The following is a 9,968-nucleotide window of genomic DNA, read 5'->3' as shown; positions in this document are numbered from 1 at the left end:
TCGGCTTTAAAGCTCACGCTACGCCTCGTTGAATGGGTTAACTGAGTGCAGCGCCTAGCTTTGTTTCTTTGTGTTATAACCTGTGTACATTGCACCTTTGTTCGCTCCTTACTTTCGTTCTTTTCAGTCGTTTCCTGAGTCCGTCAAGAAGCCGGACTTGCCAGATGATTGTTCGCCGTGGATGGAACCACGAGGCGATCGCACTGCATACAGCACGACTTTGTTCCCTTGTGTTTTTTAAATAAAAACATCAATGTCGTGGTCGCATCCAAGGATTGCTTCGACAGCTCGGGCAGAACCAAGGGGACTGCACACGCCGTGTCGCCGCTGCTTAGTGAAGAGGCACAAAACGGATGTCGTCCTTACTAAAGGTACTTCTCGGGGACACCTCAGTGTTCCCCTCATTGCCACTCATTTGTAAGTTGCGTATCAATAATAATAATAATAATAATAATAAATACTTTATTTTATTTATTTTATTCAATACTGCCAGCCTCCATTTGGTGGCCAAGGCAGGAGTGGTACAAGGGTACATCGTACATCGCGACAAAACAAAGCAAGTAAAAATGCGAATAAAGAAGCAAAAGCTAACACACAGGGTTTTATAGAAAGACAAAGAGCAAGGTTAAATGCACTCGGTTACCCAAAGAAACAATACAAGACGCGGACGCGCCAAAGCCTCAATTGGGCTTGTAGGGCGCCGTCCGGCAGCAGCAACAACCTCTGTTACCAAATCAATTCTTTGTTTTGTGTACATTAAAACATATGCACTAGAGCTGTTCAAGCTCGGCAATAGCATCACGTAACTGTCTGCTAGTGTTCAAGTTGAAAACATTATCAGGCATCTCATTGAATATACATGGGATATAATATGACCTCATAGACATACCAAAATGAGTTCGCACTGCCGGGACAATATATCGAGAAACTTTTCTTAATGGGATTGGTTTAACGTTGTGCAGCCGAAATTCAGAGTTCCAGAAATGTCTGAGTACAGTGATTTGTTTGAACACAATGTCAAAGGAAGGCAGACCTGAAGAAAGGAATACACTTTGCTGTTTATGGGGTATTGAATAGATGACACTCTTAGCCATATTCTTGAGAATACGGTTTATCCTATTTTTCCATGTTGCAGAACAGTTGAAGAAACAGCACATGCCATATCTCAGCAGAGAATACCCCAAAGACTGTGCAATTAAACGTCTTATGGCAAATGGCAGGTAGGCTCTTAGAGCATAGAGCAAGCATGCGACGCCTCTAAGCTTCTTACTGAGGTGTGCCATGTGCGTGTTCCAGGATAAATCACTGTCAAAGTAAATGCCAAGGTATTTCACGGACGGAACACATGTAATGGGGTAGCAAGAACATGCAGTGCAACTGGAGCTGTGCAAAAAAACAACAGCGTTTTTCGGGATTGGCTTGTGTGCATTTCTAAAGCACACTAGATGAGTTTTTTGGGGGTTTATATCAATCAGGTTACATTGAAATCAATCATATAGATTAGTAGCGTCCTGTTGAAGTTGACGGAGTGCGCAAGAAAAATCTGTATTAGATGAGATGAGGAGGGTGTCATCTGCATATTGATAAATCTGTGATGAAGTTATAATGCTGGGGAGGTCATTAACATAGAGATTAAATAAGAGGGGCGATAAGATGGATCCCTGGGGAACACCACTATATAAGTCTATAATTCTGCTTTGCACAGGTCCAAGTTCCACCATTTGAGATCGGTGAGACAGAATTTCTTAGTACATTTGAAAAGGACCACGAAAACCATAGCAAAACAACTTTTCACAGAGAATATCATGGTGAACAGTATTAAATGCCTTCCTGACATCAAGAAAGAGACCAAATGCCACTTCATTTTGATCAAAACTAGAATGAACGGAATCCGACATCTTTTCTAATAACGTTTGGGTACCAGAACCAGCAACAAATCCGTATTGATGTGGGCTAAGCACGTTATGCCTCAGCAAAAATGCTAACATTGTACATAAGACGTGTTTTTCTAAAATTTGTGATATACACGACACGATAGATATTGGGCGGTAATTCGAGATATCATTTCTTTTGCCACCCTTGTAAAGTGGTATAACACGCGCTTGTTTAAGAGAGCATGGTAAGAAGCCACTTTCAATCATATCATTTAGCATAAAAAGAAGGACACACTTCAAGCTTTGGAAGTTTCTGGAAAGGTCGCTGATAAATATTCCATCAATTCCAGCTGATTTGTTATGCCGTAGACTGGAGATTATGCTGAAAAGATCTGCCTCTGTTATGTGTGGAAGAAATGCTGAGTCTGACAGCCACAGAAGAAGGAAGTAACGGCGAACGTGATGTGGCACGGGCAATGCGCTGTTCTTTAGAAAAAAGTTATTAAAATCATTTGCCAAAGAGGATGTCAAGTGGCCAAAACTATGCTCTATTGCGTCCTTGGTTGGTTTATTGGGGTTTAACGTCCCAAAGCGACTAAGGCTATGAGAGACGCCGTAGTGAAGGGCTCCGGAAATTTCGACCACCTGGGGTTCTTTAACGTGCACTGACATCGCACAGTACACGGGCCTCTAGAATTTCTCGTCAAAGAAATTCTAGCCGCCGCGGCCGGGATCGAACCCGCGTCTTTTGGGTCAGCAGCCGAGCACCATAGCCACTGGGCCACCGCGGCGGCTTAATTGCGTCCTTGAACGGTCTACGCTGACGCCCACGTAGTTCGTTCACGATAGCCCAAGTTTTGGCCACGTCATGGTGGCAATTGTGAAACTGGCTAGCATAGTAACGCCTTTTAGAGGACCGAAGAAGAGCGGTTACTTTGTTCCTAGCAGCCCGAAATTCATTTCGTAAGTTTGCATTTTTTGGTGAAGCGCGACATTTTGACCACAGCGCTTCTTTGCATCTAATGGCCGCGAGAATGTCAGCTGTAAGCCAGAAGCAATTATTATTTCGTTTTTTGACAATGATACTTTTTTTGCAGGATTCTTTTAAATTTTTAAGAACCAAAACAAAGTTATCGTAGGCGGTATCTTTGTTATTTCGTGATATAAATGAGTTCCAGTCGAAGGATGACACCTTACTGTCAAATAGTTTTCGATCTAGTATAGTCGTAACACACCTGCTATCATTAGGTTTCTGTGCAGAAACGACCTTAGCAAAGTGGCATAGTGTAAAGTAATGATCCGCTAATTTCTTTCGAATGACAGCTGCCATAACATAAGACAAGTCCGACGCGCGTACGTTAACGTGGTCTATGCAAGTTTTACACAAACTGTTATTTACGATCTCTTCTCTAGTAGGATCTGAAAGTAGTGTTTCTATACCATGATCCGCAAGGGCATTTAGGTAGTTTTGCGCAGATGCTCTCTCAGGCTTTAACAGATCAATATTCAAGTCACCCATTATGCATAGGTTACCTTGGCTAAACCTTTGCATACAAACGTCATGCAATGCTGTGATAAAATTAGCCACGTTTCCAGACGGTGGTCGGTATATGATAAGGAGATGACTCGAAATGTTGCTGTACGAAATTTCAAATCCCATTGCCTCTGCAGCGTTGATGGAGATGTTGATATTGGAAACCGATAATGAATCCTTGAAGAAAACAGCAATTCCTCCACCCTTACCCATTTGGCGGGTAAGGAAATGCTCCGTATAACAAGGAAGCTTGAACATGCAGGTAATATGGTCAGCAATATTTACCTCTGTGAAAGCAAATACGTCTACTACTTGGTAAAGGTCTTGTGCGATTACCAGAAATTGATTCCAATGTTTTCGAATACTTCGAATGTTAATGTGAAGAATTGTAAGAGAACTCAATGAAACTGGATGGAACGATTGGAAACAGACGTCAAAACTTGAAAAAGAAGCCATAGCAGTAATAGTGAATTTCCCTACGTCATTTTGTCAATGTCTGAAAGAGACGCGATTTTGATAACGGAAGCCCCCACTTCTTTTCTGGCGAAAACTTTGCCATTCTTGACCCAGACAAATTTGAAAGATTTTTCCTTTCCTCGGATTCGAGCTTTCCAGAACAGCTCACTGTTCATACGGGTCAAGTTTTCATTGAAGAAAACGGAGGAGAGCTTGTGGGACTCATTTAGCGTCCTAAGTTTGCTTTTTACCTGCAGCCATTTCTCCCGTAAGCTCGGGGACGAAAACCTGACCAATACGACCGGAATCTTCCCTTGTCTCGATGATAGACGGTGCAAGGAGGCTATCTCAGATTGGTTGAAGTCACGTACTTCAAGTGTTTCAGCCATCTGCGCAACTTCAGCCCGCATGTCTTCCTGTGGCTGAACTGGCAGTCCGCTTATCTCTAGATTGGACAGACGGCTGTACTGTTCACTTTCATTGAGTTCCCACTGAATTCGGTGAATCATCGAAGCCTGTTCGTCAATAGTCCCTTCTAGAAATGCAACCTTTTGCTCAAGCGTCTTTGTTGCCTGCACGGCATCGTTGCAAGTCGCAAGGAGCGTGTCTTATTTGGATGCCAAGAATTCTACTGATGTTTGAACCTCAGTAACTGTCGTTTGCAGGCCTTGAATTGTCATGACAAGCTTCTCGAGTTGCGCCGGCAGAGCCAGGAGGCTATCTATGCTTATCTTCAGTTCAGAAACAACCATCAATTATTCTTCCAACGCAGCCACTTTTTTAAAAACGTCCGATGGTTCTTCAGTTGGCTTATCATTGGATTTCACGAGAAGGGACTCCCCGCGACACGCGACATCGCCATTTTTCACGTTTTCCTGGTCCCATGGATGAAAATGTATTCTCGGAAAGACCGGAGCAGTCACCGAGATGGTGCCCAATGCTACATTCGCAGCAAACAGTTCGTTTTCCATCTGTAGGTAGAGCCTCATTACAAACCCCACAACGTGCCATTGTGAACAGCCGAGAATAATATTAGCAGGTGTAGCAAAGCACACGGTATGACAAGGTACAAATTGCACAGATTGCAGTCGGCGGCATAACGACCCACGAAACACAAAACGTCTTACAAACGTCTCGGAACAGCTCCAAATGACTACAAACGTCTTGCGCTGCGTTCAAACGTCTCATAGATGTCGACAAGAAGAAGTTTCCTCTGCGACGTCTCTTAAACATCTGTAGTCAGATGTTTGCTGTGAAACTTCTGTGAAACATCTGTAGCCAGATGTTTTCTAGACTTGTTTCTAACACGTGGAACTTGAGACCACGTCAAGGAGACGCGCCTAGCAATCAGCAGAGAGTTGCCGCCGTGGATTAATAATGCTGTAAATCACGGCACATAAATTAGATGGCTCTCCTGCTTGACGTTTCGAAGAGCAGGCGCGCCGGTGCAAAGACCGCTCTTTGTACTCGAACACTGAAAGCGCGTTTTCTCCTACGGAGCCCGAATCACGTTCCACATCGAGTGCAGCTAACCCGCCACTCGTAAGGCTGGATTTAGGTAACATATAATGGCCCTGAAAGCCGACGGTAGTTACGCGAGCGAAAAAATTTGCTTCATGTTTCGAACGCCTCTGTTGCCTCGGCTAGCTGGCGGCAGCACGCGGATCGACAGGCGCAGCAGCGTACGCTGCCTTCGCCGCCTTCCCGCCGCCTTCGCCGATCTCGCTCGCGCGCTTATCACCCGCGCGCTATCGTGTCGGCCGGCAGATCTTGGAGGCAATAATCTTTCTTGAGTCACGCCGCAGCATGCTGCTTGGTGTCGCTCCGCACGGTGGCGATGCAGGCTAGTTTGCCAAAGTGGTTTTAACCGTTTCAAGCAGAAATAATTCTTATTGCAAGCTGCAAGTGCTTAGTTTTACATGAAACTATTAGATTCAGTTTGTTTTTTGGCTCTTTGATGATTTGTTTATTTTTACGTTTAGAAATTTAGTACTTCATTTGGCCATTTGGCGTTGCAGAGGCTAGCGATAGCGTAGTGCGAAGTGGATATTGCGCACCTTGTACGTTTCGCTGCGCACTTTTTTCCGCGCTGGTTGGCACTTCACGCCGCTGCATTTTGCACTTTCACCTTTTTCTGCGGTATCGTTTACTACCAGTGTTGCACTGAGATGTGAGCCTCGTTTTCCGCGAAAGTAAGTAACCTTCCATTTCTCTTCTGTGGTGAAAGTGTCGGCCTTGCTTTGGCTAAGCCACTAACGCGCCTGATTGAACGGTCGGCTAGTGTGTCACTCCTTAGGTTTACAAATCACAAAACAGTATCAGCCAGTGTTTTACATACCAAAGTGCAGCGTTGAATGTATTAAAACAGAGCATTTGCATGTATTTGAGCTTTTGTTAAGTGGATACAGCTAGGCTGCTCTCGCATGCGAGTTGCTTTCTTTACCAAGGTGGTGACAAGATGAACGTGACAAAGCTTCAAACCAACCAGCTTTGTTTAAGCGTACGTTGATAAGGCGCGAATTTTTTCCTACACTTTGATTTAAGTCTGTGCTCTATTGCATTCTGGCAGGGTTTTATTCTTGCCAAGGACTCTCATCTTGCCACCTGTGTGCTCCAACTCTCCTTCCTGTGATTGCCGTCAGTGAAACTCGCGTTAAAAAGGCTTTGGTTATCTTCACTGCGTCAAGCTTTTATTTCATTACGATTGCGAGCCCCGGCACAAAGGTAGTTTACTCAGTGGTGCTGCTCTGTATGTGTGTAGGCTGTTTTACAGTGCAGTGAAGTACTACGGCTCTTTGCCAGGCATGGCAGCTTTTATTTTTTGGAAAACCATTGCGCCGTGCAGAGCTGGCGTTGTCCCTGCTTCACTGTGTGCATTTCGTTTTGGGTACAGGCTGTTGAACAGTGGCTTTCAGAGGACCTCCTTGCCTGCTCAACTTCTCAAGTTTTGGTAAGCACGCTTTGCAGCTGACACCTTTTCTTTCACTTCATGATTTCTTGTATAGGTCTAGGCTGTTTGCTAATGTTCATTCCACAAGCCCCATTATTTGTTTGTCCTTTAGAACCCCAACTGTTGGCCAGAGGAGCAAGGACCTGGTCTATTTTCAAGCAAATTAATCGCAGCACCTTGTACTTGGTTGATCAGAAGACTTGGCCTGGAGATTGTTTCAGTTCTGAGGTGGGACTCTGGACAAATGCTTCTTGTGCAGTGGTGTAAGTAATCTCTTGCCCGCTGTTTGAGCTTCATCGTACAGATTAGAAAGGGCTTGTTTGGCAATGCAGTGTTAGGAACCTTATGCACACACACTTTTATTTCTTATCTTTCAGATGTGCCCCTGTGTGGCTGTCAAGGAAAGGTCCAAGATTTAACCCATCTCTGGTGTATACTGAAGTGATGCAGGTATTACCAGGACAGCAGCATCTCTGCTATGTTTTCGTGCGACGGTGCAAGATGTCAACCATCAACCACTTTTGATTCAGCCACATCTTGCAGGTAAGAGAAAGCCTGTTTGCAAGATGCAGCTTAGGAGGTTCTGTGAGTACAGTGTGCATCACAGTAAGGCAGTGCACTTGCTATTGACTGCTTGGCTTTCAGTGTCCATGCACGCTGTTTGAATTTTGCTTCTGTTAAAGGCCTCCATAGTGATTGACTTCTTGAGTTTATGGTGAGCCGTAGCACTCCGCTGAAATGCCGCTTGCAATGACATCATATGCATATATCTTTTTGGTTAGCTTATTTTATTGCCTGTGCTGTCACTCCTTGCCATTTCATGGTCTTATTTGCTTCCGACTCCTCATTGGCCATTCCGCATGCACCTGACTGACTGACTGTGCTTTTGGTTACTCTAATATTTTGCACTTCTGCAGGCTGCTGAACAGAGCTGGATTTGACTTCCCCTTGTTACCGTCTAGTTGGCATCCTCCTTGCAAGAAAAGCGATGTTTGGAACACCTAGCGAGCTCTTCATTGCCGTCCACATCACAGCAACTTGATCATCAACGCATCCGTTGTGAACAAGGCCTGGGGCCGAATCAATTTTTGATTTAACAATTGGTTGCTGCTCGACACTTTCCCGCCATCCAAGTGCTTACTGTTGTAATGTCTGCCAAACCAGTGAAGCTACCTCCTCCATGGCTTCTAACATTAATTTCCTGGTCCCTTTCTTTTATTGTGTGGTTGTATGCACTGGATTCAATAAAGAGTAACGCAGTGACTGAAAAGTGTGCTAGCACATGCATTTATGGCTCATTACTACAACCATACATCCCTTGTAATGTGGGCTTATTGTTCGGGTCATTGCAAATCAGCTTTGAGTTCATTTTTGAGTGTATACCAGAAAAATGAACTATAACATTTTTAAAGCTTTAGAGGGTTACAAGGCAGCACTAAAAATCAGTCTTGAAATGCGTAAGATGTTACAGGCGCCCATTTCGGAAAAAAAACGTCTAAAAAAATTCTATAAAAGTTCTACCTCAGAAGTTTTCTAGCCGTATACAAGCGTAGCGTTAGCAGAGCTAATAGAGGGCTAGTAAACGTCTAAGTCTAAAACACTGCTTAGATGAAACTTCTTCTAGATGTCAAGCATTTTTTTCCGAGACTTTAATTAGACGTTTATTAGCGCTTTTTGTGTTTCGTGGTGATATGTTTTGCCGTTCTAGTAGCGTGTCCCACCAGGCATCGGGTCCAGGAGCACCGCCGCAGTGCAGATGGAGGAAGGAACGTGGGCCGGAGACGGGGAGTAGGGGAAGTGAAGGAAAACTGTATTCACATATTTACATTATTTACATAGAGCGGGACTGAGAATGGCTCTCAGTGGAAGGGCAACGTCTTCGTCAACCGTAGTCGACTGGAGCTAGCAGGCGTCTTTCGGCCACACTCACGGCCGAGTTAAATATCGTTCGGTTTCCCCAGATCCCTGGCTGGGGAATAATGGTCGACGAGCACTGTCCAATCGGATGGACCGAAGGGGATGTTCCCACGGCACGGCAGGTGCGGGATGTTCCCCTCTCTCACAGCTGGGTCGCTGGGAGAGGGGAGATGCTGACTCATCCAGCCCGGCTGGAAAGGAATTTCTCGCAGTCCTCCAGCAGGGGAATGAACTTGCCTCCCCGCCGATTGCCCAGAACGCGAGTCGGGGACACAGAATTCTTCAATTATCCGCCAGCGTGACCGGCGCCGCCAGGTCGCCTCCGCATTCACGGTGGTTGCTCGGACAATAGCTCCTGGGCCTCGCCTGCCTTCGTCGCCGCTGCACTCCGCTCAAGGAATTTCACTGGGGTTACTGCTGACAATGGCCTTTGACATTCCTGCTACACTAATCCGCTGAGGCTCGGAGGGGCATTCCAAGCATCCCACTTCCCATGGTCGTCGTGAGGTTGTCGGCCTTGGTGATTGTTCACGGTAGCTGCTTGATCGGGCCCACGTGGTCCGAAGTACAGTTACAACAGCACGTCCGCCGCCCGAAGAGGTCTCGTAGTGGTTGCAGCCAACGCTGCTGCGCGCAGAGACCTGGAGTTGTGTCCGTTCGGCTTTTGGTCACAGCTGGGCCCAAAGGTTCTTCTTGCTTCGTTGACAACTGTAACGGTCTCAACCAGCAAGGTACACAGCCCAACAAGCAGAAAGCGCCAAACCGACTTTAAGAACGGCCAAGCTGTTTTCGGTCGACAAAGTCTGTTTAGAGAAAATGAGCTGTCGCGTGAAATTTACTTCCTCCTCCGAAAGTTTCCAAGTTTGACGAAACCAGAATACAGACAGCTTGTTTAGCCAAAAGGGAAAATTTCCTAAAATTTTGCGGGGGTGCCGTAGCACGGTTTATGTCACAGAAAGCCACCTCCCGTGAGAGCACAAAGGGAAGGTGGAGCTGCTGAACATACATACAAAACAGAGAAAAAAAATGATTCCCGCTAAAGCAAAAAACAAAATACAAATTTGCATAGCGGATTAACGTCCGTGGAGTCAGGAAAGGGCATTACACGGGAAAGCTTCGGCTGAGGCCATCAGAGTTTCCATTACCTCGCACTTTACTGCAACGCATGTAAACTGAGTCCGGCAATGCCAAGCTCCAAAATTTCGCTCTCGTTTCGCATAGGAGAGTGTAATGAACA

At 45.5% G+C, this 9,968-nt stretch overlaps 1 long non-coding RNA gene across 1 annotated transcript; it reads left to right on the top strand.

Annotated features, from left to right (window-relative positions):
• Positions 1-5,894: 5,894 nt before the first annotated feature.
• On the top strand, positions 5,895-8,084 carry LOC149326071 (uncharacterized). Its single transcript, XR_016286148.1, has 5 exons — positions 5,895-6,056; positions 6,758-6,814; positions 6,927-7,077; positions 7,192-7,357; positions 7,732-8,084. It is a non-coding gene; the product is annotated as an uncharacterized LOC149326071 (long non-coding RNA).
• The last annotated feature ends 1,884 nt before the right edge of the window (positions 8,085-9,968 follow it).

The sequence above is a fragment of the Amblyomma mixtum genome, chromosome 10, assembly GCF_055824585.1.
Source record: "Amblyomma mixtum isolate Tamu chromosome 10, ASM5582458v1, whole genome shotgun sequence".
NCBI lineage: Eukaryota > Metazoa > Arthropoda > Arachnida > Ixodida > Ixodidae > Amblyomma > Amblyomma mixtum.
Note: the sequence above shows the minus strand (reverse complement) of the source record. Positions and strands in the feature narration are given on the sequence as shown.